Below are 16,388 nucleotides of genomic sequence, written 5' to 3'. Positions count from 1 at the left end.
GTCGTCATTAAGTTTGCTTAACGCTTCCCCTGCATCCACCTCTGTTTCTTAAGTTATTAGTCAAAGTTCTGTGTTCTCTTTTGAAATGTGCAACTTTACAAACACACACACGTGCGTATGTTTTATTTTAATCTTTCTCCCCTTAGTTCCGGTTGACAATAACGTTTCAAATTTCTTTGGCGTCGCTGATCCTCCCTCTCTCTCTCTCTCTCTCTCTCTCTCTCTCTCTCTCTCTCTCTCTCTCTCTCTCTCTCTCTTGCGTGTGCTATTTTTTTATCGTTTTGACCGCCCTATGCAGTTCTTTAATGATGACACCGCCCTAAAATGTTCTTGAGACCAGCCCTATTTTTGCGCAGATCCGCCTTATTGTGGCTATAAAAACTGGCAACTAACCTTTACGTCAGACACACACAACACGATTCAAAACTTCATTGCCATCGTCCATTTTCGTCGACTGCAACTTGTAAAACCAACAAATATTCTCAGACACACGTAAGTTATTCTATTTCTCAGATTTTTCAGTGTTTCTTTTGTTCCGTAATTCCCCAAAATTGTCGTTTTATTTCTTAAGAACTCATTCTTTTTTTGACCGATGATTATTAAAATGGATAAAATCGGACGATAGGAAATTTAAGAGAGACCTAGATGTGATTGACCATCCCTCTTGAGAAAGCCCGCATAAGACGAACGAAACGTTGAGCCTCTACGTCTCTCCGCCTCAATTTTAAATTTCATATATATATATATATATATATATATATATATATATATATATATATATATATATATATATAAGCTTTTACACTGTTTTTGACCAACGAACATATGCAAGTTCACCAGCTGCGAAGGACTGTGCCGGATACCTGCAAGATTGTAATTATACATATGGTGTCACATAGCTTCGAAGCTGCTGAAAATTGCATATTGAACCCTCATCCATCGTCTTCGGTGAGATAAATCAACCATATATATATATATATATATATATATATATATATATATATATATATAGTAAGTTATATAAATATATATCAATTAAGCTACACAAAATATCCCGTGTTTTATTCTCGTGAGAATTCGTCAGGTTTATATTAATATATATATGTGTGTGTGTGTGTGTGTGTGTGTGTGTGTGTGTGTGTGTGTGTGTGTGTGTGTGTGTGTGTGTGTGTGCGTGCGTGCGTGCGTGCGTGCGTTTGGATTCTTAATCCGGCAGGGGAGTATGATGCGTCTAGTGTGTTAGGTAGTATTAATTTCATGCTTGCATGCCTTCTCGCTTCCAGCTAACACCGCTGGCTAACCTCGTGGTGAAAAGGGAGCAGCTATGCATAAGTCTTCCCTGCCAGTACATAGCCTCTCCATCATGAAGACTCCTACAGTGCCTCCACGTTGGCCACACACGGTAACTGGATGCCTTGCGGCTCCAGGCTAAGCTTGTAGGAGATCTCGGAGTAGTAGGGGATCCCAGATGTAGTGCGTTATGGCCCACCGATGTGTGGACATGCCCTGGCACACTACCAACCCCTACCTCACTGTCTTGTGGGTGCCCTTGGTTGAGCGAACACTAGGGGAATCAACCCCAAAATCAAACACCACTGCCTTGTAGGCCTTATCACAGCAAAAAGCTAAGAGATGTGAATTCTGACTCCAAATTTTACTGCAGCCTTGCAGTTTTCCTTAAAAGATGGAACCTCATCCAGGAAGAAAAGGCGTAGTACGGACACAACAAGACGACTGTTTACCTCATTGAGATAACTCTCAGAGTTTGAATAAAAAGCTTACTTCCGTTTTAAAGGCAACTGGTGTAGTCTGATACTAATTAAAAATAAATTTAACTAAATGTAAATTAAATTAAAAATGCAGAAAATGAATTAACTTTAAATAATATTTCTGAATAGAACAATGAAGACAATTTTATTACCACACATAATTAATAACATGGAGCTAATTATTAAAAAAGTTTTATTTTAATCTAATATGCAAATGATTCATTGAATTCGTAGTATATATAGAAATCGTGCTAGAATAAAGACGTGTAAATGTCCGTTTCCAAAATTAATTTGTGAAACGGCGTACTTTTGTGCATATTAATCAAAGTGCCAACAAACAAATATGTGAATATGACTTTATTATAATATAAGATAAGATTTAAGCAAGCAAGGACAGTCCACAGAGTTTTATCATTAATATATATATATATATATATATATATATATATATATATATATATATATATATAGGGAGTCACGAGAAACGGATATTTTTAGAACGCTTCCTGCTCTCCTCACAGAGTTTTGTTTCCTTTAAAAAATCCCTTTCCGAGTTTTGTTTTCCTTAAAAGCATCGATATATATATATATATATATATATATATATATATATATATATATATATATATATATATATATATATATATATAGGGTGAGCCACGGAAAACAACTATCCGGGATCCGAGAGCCCCTTTACCATCAGGAGTCGTGGGGACGCTGCACTATTTCATGTAGTGGGTTTTGGGGCAAGAATAGCCTGGCGGCGCTCACCCCTCTCCGAGCTTCAGAGCACATGCATCATCTGGTTTTCCCAAATGGTCACCCATTTAGTACTGACCAGGCTCAATGTCGCTTAACATCGGTGATCTAACGGAAACTGGTGTGTCAGTGTGATTATGCCGCATATACACGTGATATAATCGCCGTTTAATTCCGGGAAACCGACTGGCTTAACTATTAAATAGTAGAAGGATATATTATATCATTAAACTAGTGTCATATAATGAACTAGAACTGGTTGAACCATTTAAAGCTAGTATATCTATGAAAATTCACATTATGTATTTTGAACAATGTTTTTTACTTCATCACTAGGGCTAAGACAACAGCAGATTTTTTTCATTGTTTTGACTCTCGGGTGTGTATCCGTTGATATGTTATATGCTTTTATATATAGTGATGTGGTTCTCAGTTTATTAACTGTGTCTGTGTCGGATATATACTCGAGAATCAAAACAATGAAAAGAATATTCTGTTGTCACAGCCCTATTCATTACTAACGAAATTATTTTCATGATAATTGACACAGAACATTATGTTTCTGAATTTTTTAGATGACAATTGATATATTTTATTATTTCGTTCTCACCTTGAGTGCTATTCTCGCAACTGATTTGCCGATGTGACCTCTGACCTTTTTTCGGTGTATCTTGTCGAACTCAATCTGCACGGAAATTATTTTTATAATAGTTCATATTGCGTATTTTAAAGTGTGTTGTTTTATTTCAGCAACAACGCACTTGAAATTTGTTTGAATTTGATCAACTTGTCGTTCCTATTTACAATGGCTCCCCACGGGACAGAGTTAGGCACCAGGGTCGTTTTTTAACGTGGAGAAAAGGAACGCAAATAAAAATTGTCTCAATCGTGAAGGATTTCTCCTCCACTGACAGAGAATAAGAAATTGATGCGTAGCATCTGAAGAACAGATACTACACTTTGATCTTGGCCCGAGATTAACTTGTGGTTGCCAGAGAAAAATTTGGGCAATCGTTTCAATTAAGGAAAGGAACAACCTTTTCAAATGCTACATTTAAGGGGTTTCTCCTTTGGTTCTACATTTGTAGACATTATCCTCTATCTACCCAGACACTTTCTGCCAGTCTTACTAGAATTCTATATCATACGATACTCTTCGAGGTGGATGACGTGGATGGTTGCATTTTCAAACACCCCGCACTGTTTATGATTTTTTGATCTTTCAAATTCGACAAAGGGAATCACATCACGCTTTCCTTTCGAAGTTATATTTGATCTTGGTATAGGCCTTTATTTTCAATTGTATCACCAAACAGAGACACCACAAACATTTATGCCTGATATTGTAGCATTGAAATAGATCTGTTTAATAAACAACGGGACTTGTTGCACTGTTCTCGTCTGAAATTTTAGTTCAAAATTATTCTCATGATAAATGATGTAAAATATTTTGAACAATTCATATCACTTAAATTTACATTTCGTCGCCAAAAGTTTATTAGTGATCAAATTTTGTTTATTCTATTCATCATCTTTAATCCTCTCATAATATTCTTCATCATTCACCTATCAAATCCATCAATCTTATTAATCCTAATCTTTGAGGCGATTTTAGCCTTAATACATGTAGAGTCATTAGTAAAAATGTTCTATTTCGTAAAATCTAAATCGGCCAATCTGTTTAGTCAATTCTGTTCGTTTTTTTAATGATAATTGACAAGAAAGTATTTTGAACAATTAATTTTATTGGTCCTCCGGCAAAATGAGGGAGGACCTGTAAAGTCACCCTTGTCCGTTTGTCTGTTCGTCCGTTCGTCTGTCCACACTTTTCTCAATAACTACGACTTGGAATTATTTGAAATTTTGCACAAACATTAAACATGATATGAGTAAAATAGTAACAGAACGGATTTTCCAGGAAAACTCCGGTTGATCCCCTAGGGGCGCCTTTCGGGTTAAAGTGGCTAAAATGCACACTTTTGTGCTTATTAAAAAAAAAATTATGCCTTGGATTTTTCTGAAAAGTTGTAACTAAGTGATATCTATATAATTTTGTATGTCTATACTTCGCGATAACTCTTGGGTGTGCCCCAGGGGCTTTTAAGGCAAATAAAAACACTCCATTTTTGAGACTATTTTATCATATTTGTCCAAAATTTTCACTGTATATCTATTTAGCAGTTTTGCATGGTGCTGAACTCAAATTTAAATATGTTAATGTCTTGGGGACTTTTGGGGGCTAAATGGGGGGGGGGGCAAATGATGGACTTAGTCATTTCTTTTTTTTTCCCCCTTTTTTTTTTGCATGGTGCAGAACTAAAATTTACATATTTAAGGCCTAAAACTGTACCGTTTGTTCATTTTCACTAGGATTTGACGTCACCTGGGGACTTTTGGGTCTAAACAGGTGTGGGTGGGAAAAATGCTGAACTTAGTCAATTTTTTTATACCTCGTTCATTGTACAATCACGGGAGACCATGCATGCTTTACTTGTTTCATCTTGAAAATCACAAAATATCGATACGTTTTAACAAAGAGAAACAAAAGCTTGTTTGAATTTGGCCAACTTTTGGTTGATATGATCGCGGGACTGGAGAAAGCAATAACTTTTTACCAAATGCTGCATCTAAAGACACCCTTCTTTACCTGTTATTCTTTCAGATGCATGAATTACTTTCAGAAATCTCCCGCTGCTCATCATGTTTTTCGGTCTCTCGTTTTCAGATTCTAAAATGGCTCGTCAACTTCTATTTCTCATCTTGGCAACCTGCTTCATCGTAGAAGGAGTTCTCAGTGCGCCGCCACCTCAAATTGTCCCAGGCGGACTTTCAAACGATATGAACAAATTAAGTAAAGGTAAGTCTCATAGTTTTCAGAATTTGTCACGAACAAGATTTGCAGAAGAAATTTCAGAGAAGATGACAAAAATTACGGAAGAAAATGAATTGCACTTTCAATTCATTTCAACAAATTAGACTTAATTGTTAATTATATCTATATATGTACATATGCGCATGTGCATGTGTATATGTATGCATGGAGGTAAATTTATGTATGTGTGCATATATGTAGGCATGTGTGTCTATATATTTATGTGTGTATGTGAGTATATGGATACACTTCAACATTTTATGGCCAACATAGGTTGTGGAAAAAGGCCACATTAATAGCCAAGTTACTCATCCTGTGTAAAAAAAAATTTTTCCTTAATCTTCTATACATCCATATTATATATATATATATATATATATATATATATATATATATATATATATATATATATATAAAATATTAGCGGGGGGATTTGCCCGGGCGTAAAATACGCTTAAATATGATATTTTTATTTGTCCCGATTTCGTATATATTAATATAGAGTCGTGATTTCAAAAGTAAAAAAAAATTACTTAGGTGCTATCAGCAAGAATCGAAACTGAATCTTTAGCATTCAAAGTTGATGATGGTACCACTCTACCAACGTGACACGAACATGACCAGATTAAAAATTTAAAAATAAACTACAGTGTATGTAAAAAAATGGTTAACGATTTTTTTTTCAATAATAATCCAGTTTTTATCCCTTAAAAATAGTTTTGACTAAAAACTCATAAAAGAACATTCCGTAAAAAGTCTAATCATTTGAGGTCATAGCGCCACTCTGCGACTTATAGCTTCAGGGGAGATAGAGTTTGAAAATATTATTTCCGTGCTCATCTTATATATATGAATATTTCCGTGTATTATAAGGCTTCCCTCTGAAATTCTACGCAATTATGCAGAATGTAAAAACTATGCATAAATAGAATTTAGCATAATAGTAAAATGAAACAAATCATCTATTAAGAAATCATAAAAAAAATGAATAAGTAATTAATTAACGCTCGTTTTCAAATGGTTAAGGAACTTTAAATTAGTTAACTTTCATAAAAGTAGCTCACATATCTACAAATGAAGTTCGTTTTAATAATTTTTAAATAGAATAAATATGCTTTTAATATCAATGCCAGACCGAGGAAACACTCAACTTAATAGATATATAGATTAATGAAACATCTACGGCTGAAATAATTTGAAAATTGATCACATTTAATTGTGTTCAGATGATAGTCTTGCTTTCATCGGCCATCAAACTTTGATTAAGACTCGTTCTGACCCGGTGATTTATTGAGATATTTTCAATAAAAAAACATTATCTTTGTAATAACGAAATAATTTAACAACTGTTTTGGCGCGAATATTGCATACTTCATTTTATCTCTTTTGGCGAAAAAATCTGGAGAAAAAATCTTTAAAGTTTGACATTCATCGGGTATTTTCTCAGTAAGAATTATCGTCGAATTAAAAAAATTATTTCAGCACTGCCCAGAGTTATTAAAACAATAAATGGAATTTAAGTAGCGTGTGTAACGTCTTTATATTAAAAATAAGTCCATAATTCCGATAATCTTGTCGTCCTACAAAATCTGTCTGATTCCCAACCTTTTGATCATCGATAATTCGTCTTGTCCATTTATAATTTTTAGTTGATATAATTATGTGACAGGTTATCGCACCTCGTCCATAAAAAAAAACTGTAAAATATAGCAAATTGATATTTAAAATATTTTACGATTTGTTCATAAATATTTATGCAAAAATAATTTTGTTCAGTAGGAATTATCGCCGAATTAAAAAAAATATATATTTATGTGTAAATGAATATAGAATATTAAAAATTACAATTTGCTCAGTAGAAATCATCGATGGATTAAGATACAAATATTTATGTGTATGAAAATAAATGTATTATAGTGGAAATTTTTCCATTGGAAAAATAATTTTTTTTAATAAATATGTTTCTTTTTATTTGTATTTTCAGCGATTGGGGAATTGGAAAATTTATCCAAGATAATTCGACGCCGAAAACGCAGTCTTTCCAATATCTGGTTCGTTGTCAACAATATGAGAACCACTCCTCCTATTATATCGCGGTCATAAATTATTTATAAATTAATAAATTATCATTAATAAATAATAATATTTATATTATGAACATCGTTTATTTGATTCATCGTTGCCAATATACCGAACCAATGACGTCACAAGATATTGACATATCTTTACGTAAAATTCCCACCGACCTTTTTTGTTTTCTCCATTTTGAACTTCTCATTAATGAGTTTTAAGAAACAACAAATGAACCTCACTTTTGTTTTAAATATATTTTTTTAATATCTGCCTCGAACGTTTCACTTTTGTTGAGATTTTAACACAACTGAATATTAACTAAACATTTTCCGTAAATAATTGCTTCATAAATACATTCTTCCAGAATGATTACGTAATTACATTAAAATCCAGAAAAAAAAAACAGGCATCCCTAACAAAGACTTGCCAAATTGGCCTTCAAAGAATGAACTTTTTCTAGATTTTATATATTATACGTCCGGAGAAACGTCCGTCAAGACAATATCAACTTTGTGGTGATCGTTGTGTATTCTTTTGAGGTTTTAGTTGGACATGCAAACATACAAATACACAAATAGTTATTATTTATATAAAAGACTATCAGTACTAGTCGGACGTTTCCCAGGGATATTAAAGAAAACTAAATAGAATTTAACAGAGTGTATTACATCTTTATATTAAAACGAGTTTGTGTCCATAATTTTGATAACCTTGTCGACCCACAAAAATCCGTCCGATTCCCGACATTTTGATCACCGCCAATTCATTTTGTCATTTTGTAATTGTCAGGTGATGTAACTATGTGCTAGTTATTGCATCTAGTCAACAAAAAAAAATCAAACGGTAAAATAGAAATCAATCAATTTCTCACGATTGTCAGAGTAAACAAAATTCACTAATGCGAATAAACTTGAAACTAATTCGTTTTTCGTTCTATTCGTTTCAAACCTTTCATTTTTGTCTGTGATTTTCAAAATATTTTTAACGATTCCCTTCGTTTCCATTCCATAAGATTAAGTTAAAAATTGTTAACGCTCGATCGAGTGAATTTCTGTGTTGAGTCTTGCTTACTATTTGAATTGCGGGAACTGAACTATTTTATTAATTACTAGCATGACCCGTGTACCGGCGTTGCACGGTGGAAAGTTGACAAAGATAGAACAGATTCGTAAAAAGATCCCTCCCCTCAAAAACAGTTGAATCTATGGTTATCTATCGTAGACTCAGCTCAATTAGTTTGGTTTTATTTCATAAATGAAGAATTGAGTCCCTCCTACCAATGAAAAGAAATAACGTTAAATAAATGTGCGTTAGAATTCCAAATCAGTTCAATGAGCTTATTGATTTTTTTCTCTAATTTGATTTTTTATAATGAATTATTTATTTATTATTTGGACGACTTTTAGAGAAGATTTTCTTTTGTTGAAATAAAAAGAAAAAAGAATAGAATAATTAGAAAATGGCAGAATATTTTTCTTTTTGTTCTTGTTTCTTATTGGTGTTAAAGATTTTGTTAAAATAAATTTAATTTTCAAATACACTTCAAACTTTTGTTGTCTTTTCTTTTTGTTTTCTACCTGAAGAAAAATTGTACCAAAATGCTATGAATACTGAGAACAATTATTGGTCTATTTTTCTGTTTCAGATATTCTACTACGTTCAATTCGTCTTGTAATTTGCAGAAACTTTAGCACATATTTTACAAAACTGATATTTTTATTTGTTAATTAAAATAATCGTCTGCATGATTGTATTTGAAAATCATTTTAATAATCGACACTATACCCGGAACCCTTCATTTGCAGGACCGATTTACTTGCTGTTGGGTTTTCTTTATTACATAGAATGAAAGCGATCAACGCATTCATTAATGCTCAAATGATACAAAGCAAAAAGTTGAATACCTTTTTAATCTTAAATATGGCATTTATGTAATTATCTACTCAATGCGTAATTATAGGTGCTTTTTGATAGAGCTTTTTATTAATTATCATACAAAAGTATATTAGAACAGCAGTTATTTTTTTTTTTCGTAATAAAAATAAATCAACTTTTGACTAGTGTCGGTTACTTATGGCACTCATTATATTATTATTTGATGCTCAAACGAAAGCTGTATAAAGGGACGATTAGAATTGACATAAAACGATAACTGTTCGTTTATCGATTTATCTATCTTGTTGTGCATTGGAATAAAGCAAAAAGTAAATGTTCAACTATCAGAAGGTCTGTAGTAATCATCGCAATAGCATGAAATAAATGATTTTTAAAAATCTTTAAAAAAAAAAAGACACGTTTTTTTATATTTTCCTTTTCATTTAATTATCAATATTGTTTTACAGTACTTTTGTTACTAAGAATTTTTTATTTAATTTTTAAAAAGTTTTCGGAAAACTGCACATCTACTGCATTCTTTAATAGATTTCCTAGTAAATATATGCAAAATTTCATTATTTTTGTTTTTTTTGTTTGTTTTTTTCATAAGTAAAATTAATTTAAACCCTATTTCGATATTATCATTATCTATATATTTTAATTCTACTGATGGTTTTAAAATAATGTTCATCATTAGCAATGGAAAATAAAATTTTAAAAATTATTAAAAGAATCATCTTGGAATCAGAAATTAGGCTAATTATTTATGATACCCTAAAATTTGCTATTCACGATATATATATATATATATATATATATATATATATATATATATATATATATATATATATATATATATATATATATATATATATATATATTGAACGTTGTCATTAGAACAGCTTATATTTACCGGATTTGATGCATAAAAACAGCCGATGCTGCTTGAAGTTGTTTTACCAAGCGTATAGAAAGTTGTTTTTTACTATATTTAAATTAATATGTTTACACTGATTAATGCTACTTTGTTTTAGGAGTTACTTAAACTTTTAAACTTTTAATTTAAACTGTATTGAACCAACACGACTTTTTAATGATAATTTATAATTCAAAATTAAAATTAAAAATTAAACATCTGTTTCATAAGAAGGAGCACAACCAAGCCAATAAATTTTACGATCGTTTCGGAAACGATGTTTTTTTATTGTGAAAGATATTGAGTCAAGCACAATAATTTTAGCCTATAGATTTTTATGAAAACAAAATCTCCTCCTCAGCAAAATATTGGGTGTTTTTTTTTTTTTAGTTTAAGACATCATAAATAAACCGAGCATTTAAGTAGTGCAGATGAATCTGGAAAATATTAAAATATAAGGAAAAAAATATATATAAGGATATATATATATATATATATATATATATATATATATATATATATATATATATATATATATATATATATATATATATATATAAGGGATATTGGCGAAAGAAATTGGTTCTGGGAATTATATTTCGTTACTGTTAAGATGAGTATAGTTTGTTAAGTACGTGTCCTTTATAATGTTTACAACTTATTGCTGATTCTAGTTTGATACTTAATAATTTTTCTCGATCTTTAAATCTAATTATTTCACGTTTTTCAGTCACACATAAGAAACATGGTTAAAGAAGGTTATAGATTAAATCGGTCGAAACCAAGATGAGAACAGTAGTCCGAACAATCTAAATAAAAGTAATTATCAATCAGCATCTCAAAAATTCAGAAACATTATATAAAATCAGTACGGACCCGAATTTGTACAAAAAAGGGAAATAACTCGACGCCTTTTCTGTTTCATAAAAGCATCACACATTAATTCTAACGACTATAGGTCGTTGGAAAGAAAAAGAGCGAAAGCATTCTTTTTCGCCATTAACCAATAACGGTCATTGTGAAGATACAACTGAAGAAGGTCGGAGGTTACATTGGTCGAAATGCCGTGATAATAACAAACAAGATCAAAACAGTAGTCCAAACAATCCAAATAATACTGATTATTACTCCTCATCTATAAAATGGAAAAATATAATATGTTTTGTTAAAAAATTTCGTTTCTCTCAAGTGTTTTTCCTTTACAAAACTCTGTTCATGTTTTACTTAGAACTTGCTTCCAGGTGAACTTTGTATTCTTTTCTTAATGCGTCTTTTATTTCAATTTTCATATGCATTTATATTCCATATGTAGTGTTCATTTTCTTCCTAAGCTTAAACAATACTTTTATACACACGGAGCAAGTCATACTTTTACGTATATTTCACAAAAAAATAAAAACACATTTGAGCAGCTGAAAAAAATTAATTTGTGAAAAAGCCAAGAAAAAGCTTTCAGCCTAACTTATAAAGGGTTAGAAGACTATTATAAAAGCTTATATCCTACCTATTAGAGGATTACCAGTCTATAATAAAATATTGGAGCCAAACTTTTAAGCGGTTACCAGAGTATAATAAAAGCGTGTAGCCAAATGTTTAGAGAGCTACCAAACTATATTAAAAACTTGAAGTAAAACTTTTCAATGATGATCAGACGTTAATATAAGTTGTAGCGTAACTTTTATATGGTTACCAAACTATAACAAAAGCATGTACTCAATCATTTTGAGGGTTACTAAACAATAATAAAAGATTGTGGCCAAACCTTTAGAGGGTTTTCAGACTATAATAAAAGCTTAAAGTCAAACGTTTAAACAGTTACCAGACGCTAATAAAAGCTTGTAGTAAAATTTTTAGAGGGTTACCAGACCATAATAAAAACTTGTAGTAAAACTTTTAGGGGGTTACCAGACTATAATAAAATCTTGTAGTAAAACTTTTAGAGGGTTACCAGACAATAATAAAAGCTTTTAGTAAAACTTTTAGAGGGTTACCAGACCATAATAAAAGCTTGTAGTAAAACTTTTAGGGGGTTACCAGACCATAATAAAAGCTTGTAGTAAATCTTTTAGAGGGTTACCAGACAATAATAAAAGCTTGTAGTAAAACTTTTAGAGGGTTACCAGACAATAATAAAAGCTTGTAGTAAAACTTTTAGAGGGTTACCAGACAATAATAAAAGCTTGTAGTAAAACTTTTAGGGGGTTACCAGACAATAATAAAAGCTTGTAGTAAAACTTTTAGGGTGTTACCAGACAATAATAAAAGCTTGTAGTAAAACTTTTAGGGGGTTACCAGACCATAATAAAAGCTTGTAGTAAAACTTTTAGAGGGTTACCAGACAATAATAAAAGCTTGTAGTAAAACTTTTAGAGGGTTACCAGACCATAATAAAAGCTTGTAGTAAAACTTTTAGGGGGTTACCAGACCATAATAAAAGCTTGTAGTAAAACTTTTAGAGGGTTACCAGACAATAATAAAAGCTTGTAGTAAAACTTTTAGAGGGTTACCAGACAATAATAAAAGCTTGTAGTAAAACTTTTAGAGGGTTACCAGACAATAATAAAAGCTTGTAGTAAAACTTTTAGAGGGTTACCAGACAATAATAAAAGCTTGTAGTAAAACTTTTAGAGGGTTACCAGACAATAATAAAAGCTTGTAGTAAAACTTTTAGGGGGTTACCAGACCATAATAAAAGCTTGTAGTAAAACTTTTAGAGGGTTACCAGACAATAATAAAAGCTTGTAGTAAAACTTTTAGAGGGTTACCAGACAATAATAAAAGCTTGTAGTAAAACTTTTAGGGGGTTACCAGACAATAATAAAAGCTTGTAGTAAAACTTTTAGAAGGTTACCAGACAATAATAAAAGCTTGTAGTAAAACTTTTAGAGGGTTACCAGACAATAATAAAAGCTTGTAGTAAAACTTTTAGAGGGTTACCAGGCCGCCATAATAAAAGCTTGTAGTATTTAGAGGGTTACCAGACCATAATAAAAACTTGTAGTAAAACTTTTAGAGGGTTACCAGACCATAATAAAAGCGTGTAGTAAAACTTTAAGGGGCTACCAAACTATATAAGACGATTACCAGACAAAAGTAAAAGCTTGTAACCAAACTTATATATATAAGTAAAGCTTATAGAGGGTTATCAGACTCTAATAAAAGCTTCTAGTAAAATTTTTAAAAGGTTACCAGACGTTTATAAATATTTGTAGTAACAGTTTTAGAGGGTTTCCAAACTATATAGTAAGTTCAAATCAAACTCATAGTGGATTACCAGACTATAATAAAAGCTTGAAGCTAAACTTTTAGGTGGTTGTCAGACTATAGTAAAAGTTTGCAGTCAAAATTTTAGAGGGTTAGCAGGCGTAAATAAAAGCTTGTAGCCAAACTATTAAATGGTTATCAATGGTTAAATGTTTTTTTTAAGAAGAGTAGAGAACGTTTTGTGGAAGCGTTGTCGGCAGCTGTAGTTACTCTCGCTTCTCTTTATTTGTCACTCAGTCCTCATTTTTTTAATGAGTGATTTTTCTGACAAAGGGAGAAGAAAAAGCTGTATTCTAGGTTGGCAGTATTTTGCGTGAACAGTCGACAGAGATGGCGAAAATTTTCTGTTCTATGTCTATCCTTGTAGCCATGTCACTAGTAAGGGTGCTGGAAGTAAACGTTTTATCTGGGCTGACGTTATCCGCCTGATAGTCAGGGACCTGAACCTTGGATTAACAACTAAGGAGGCTGTCCTATCAGCAGGTGCAAAGTACTGGGGCTGCTGTATTGCCATTTGGTGAATGGATTCTGGACCATGCAGTAATCTCTGGTGGAGCCTCTCGATGCCATACTAGTGGGTAATTGTTACGGCTTTATCTTATCATGTGCTTCAAAAAAAATTCTTCGTTACTTTTCTCTCTTTGTTTCCCCTCTCTGTCTTGCTCTAAGCAAATCTGACGACCTAGTCCACAAACTCCAAAATTCCATCGTGACAAGTTTCAATAAAAAATACACGATTAAACCCGGATCTGAAACTTTCAACGTAGATCCCCACTACCATGTCTCCTTCTCTAACATCAGGGGTCTAGGTTCTAACCTTCCATAGGTTGAAACCCAATTACAGGAGACTAAACCAGACCTTTTCTTTTTAAGTGAAACTGGCATTGGACAGACTATTTCCCTAAATGAGTTCGTAATTAAAGGATACTTCAACCTAACTTCCAAAACTGACCCCCAAGATCGCCATGGGCATGGAATATGTGCCTATATAAAAGATGGCTTTTCATGTGGTAGGGACATCTCCAGAGAAGATCCTAAATTACCCTATATGTGCTTCCGAGTAGCACTAGCTCACGCTACGGCATTTATATTTACTCTCTATCGCCCCCATAACAGCGGAGTTACTATCTTTAAAAGCATATCTGAGAAAATTGACCAAGTTCTATTAGCATATCCTTCAGCTAACATTCACGTATGTTGAGACTTCAATGTTCACAATGTGGAATGATTGACCCACTCAAACAAGACCGATGATGAGGGGAGATTCTGTCATGATTTCTCCATTGCTTATGACCTCACTCAGATTGTTCATGAACCCACCCGTGTGCCCGAGAATGACGGCCAGTATGCAAGTCTCCTAGACCTTTTTCTCACAACTTGCCCTGAACTATGTTCAGTTTCCGTTCTGTCTCCTCTTGGATTTTCCGACCACTCAGTTGTATCAATTAAGATAAAAATGAAACGTACCTCTCCATCGTACAGTATATCGATACACTATGGCTGACTGAGATAGTTTCCGTACATTTATATCGGATCTTCATCTGCGTTCCATGTTTAAAAAGGATGTGTCGTCTATAGTATCAGACCTGACAGAATGGTTAATTGTAGGTATAGACAATTTCATACCCTCGAAAAAGTTCCAGCAAAAACCTAACAGCCAGCCATGGTTTTCTCCAGAATGTGCTGCTGCCATTGCACACAGAAATCACTTTTTCCACTGTTTCCAACGTAATAGATGTATGGAAACTAAAGCCGCTTTCAGGACTGCCAGCAACCATTGTAAGAAAGTAATAAAGAACGCAAGAGAGTTATATGCTCAGTCCGTCAAGTCCAAAGTAGCTGAGCAGCGGCTTGGTTCCCACCAGTTTTGGCAAATTGCAAACAGAATCTTGAACAGAAGCGTGTGCTCCATCCCAACTATCATCAATGGACCTAAGTTAATCTCGTTAGCATCAGACAAAGCCAAACTCTTTGCCAAGAACTTTGCAGCCAATTCTACCCTTTGCGACCAAGGCCGCCAACCCCCAATATTTCTTCCTGTATCAGAAAACACACTATGTGATATACAAATATCTGTATGTGATGTTGCCAAGCTAATCAAAAACCTTGATTCCAGTAAAGCAACCGGCCCTGACGATATTCCAATTATAGTACTCAAAAACCTTCAACCAGAACTAGCACCCATACTTACAAAACTGTTTAAACGTTGTCTTAAGGAGAATTGCTTCCCATCACCCTGGAAAATCTCATCAGTATGCCCTGTATTTAAGAATTCAGGTGATCGTTCATCCCCCTCTCAGTACAGGCCAATAAGTCTCCTGTGCGTCATGAGTAAGTTGCTGGAATCTGTGTTAAATAGAGAAGTAATCAACCATTTCAGCAAAAATAACCTTCTTAGTGACACACAATATGGTTTCCGTTCTGCTAGATCTACAGCAGATGTGCTTACAGTTATATCTCATAGGATTAGCGAATCTCTCGACAGAGGCAACCGTTTTAGGGCAATTGCTCTTGACATATCAAAGGCCTTTGATAGAGTATGGCATAAAGGTTTACTTCACAAGATCTCCAGCTATGGTATTGCTGGAAATGTCTTCTCAATTATTAAATCATTTCTCTCTGATAGGTTCATAAGAGTAGTAGTTGATGGGTGAAAATCAGAAGCTCACAGTATAAATGCTGGAGTCCATCAGGGGTCCATCCTGGGCCCAACTCTTTTCCTGATCTACATTAATGATCTTCCAAACCACATCCTTACATCATTCGTAGACATTTTTGCTGATGACACTACCATCTATGGTAGCACATCTAAGACAGTAAACGACCAAGTTCTCTCCGATTCTCTCTCCTCTGATCTTGA

General features: G+C 33.0%; 1 long non-coding RNA gene across 1 annotated transcript; it reads left to right on the top strand.

Annotated features, from left to right (window-relative positions):
* Positions 1-393: 393 nt before the first annotated feature.
* On the top strand, positions 394-9,013 carry LOC145287949 (uncharacterized). The gene is made up of 3 exons (XR_013869233.1): positions 394-492; positions 5,254-5,385; positions 7,385-9,013. It is a non-coding gene; the product is annotated as an uncharacterized LOC145287949 (long non-coding RNA).
* The last annotated feature ends 7,375 nt before the right edge of the window (positions 9,014-16,388 follow it).

Source organism: Euprymna scolopes, chromosome 11, assembly GCF_053919585.1.
Source record: "Euprymna scolopes isolate OS-2025 chromosome 11, ASM5391958v1, whole genome shotgun sequence".
Taxonomy (NCBI): domain Eukaryota; kingdom Metazoa; phylum Mollusca; class Cephalopoda; order Sepiida; family Sepiolidae; genus Euprymna; species Euprymna scolopes.
The sequence above is the reverse complement of the archived record's forward strand: the minus strand, read 5'-3'. Positions and strand labels throughout refer to the sequence as shown.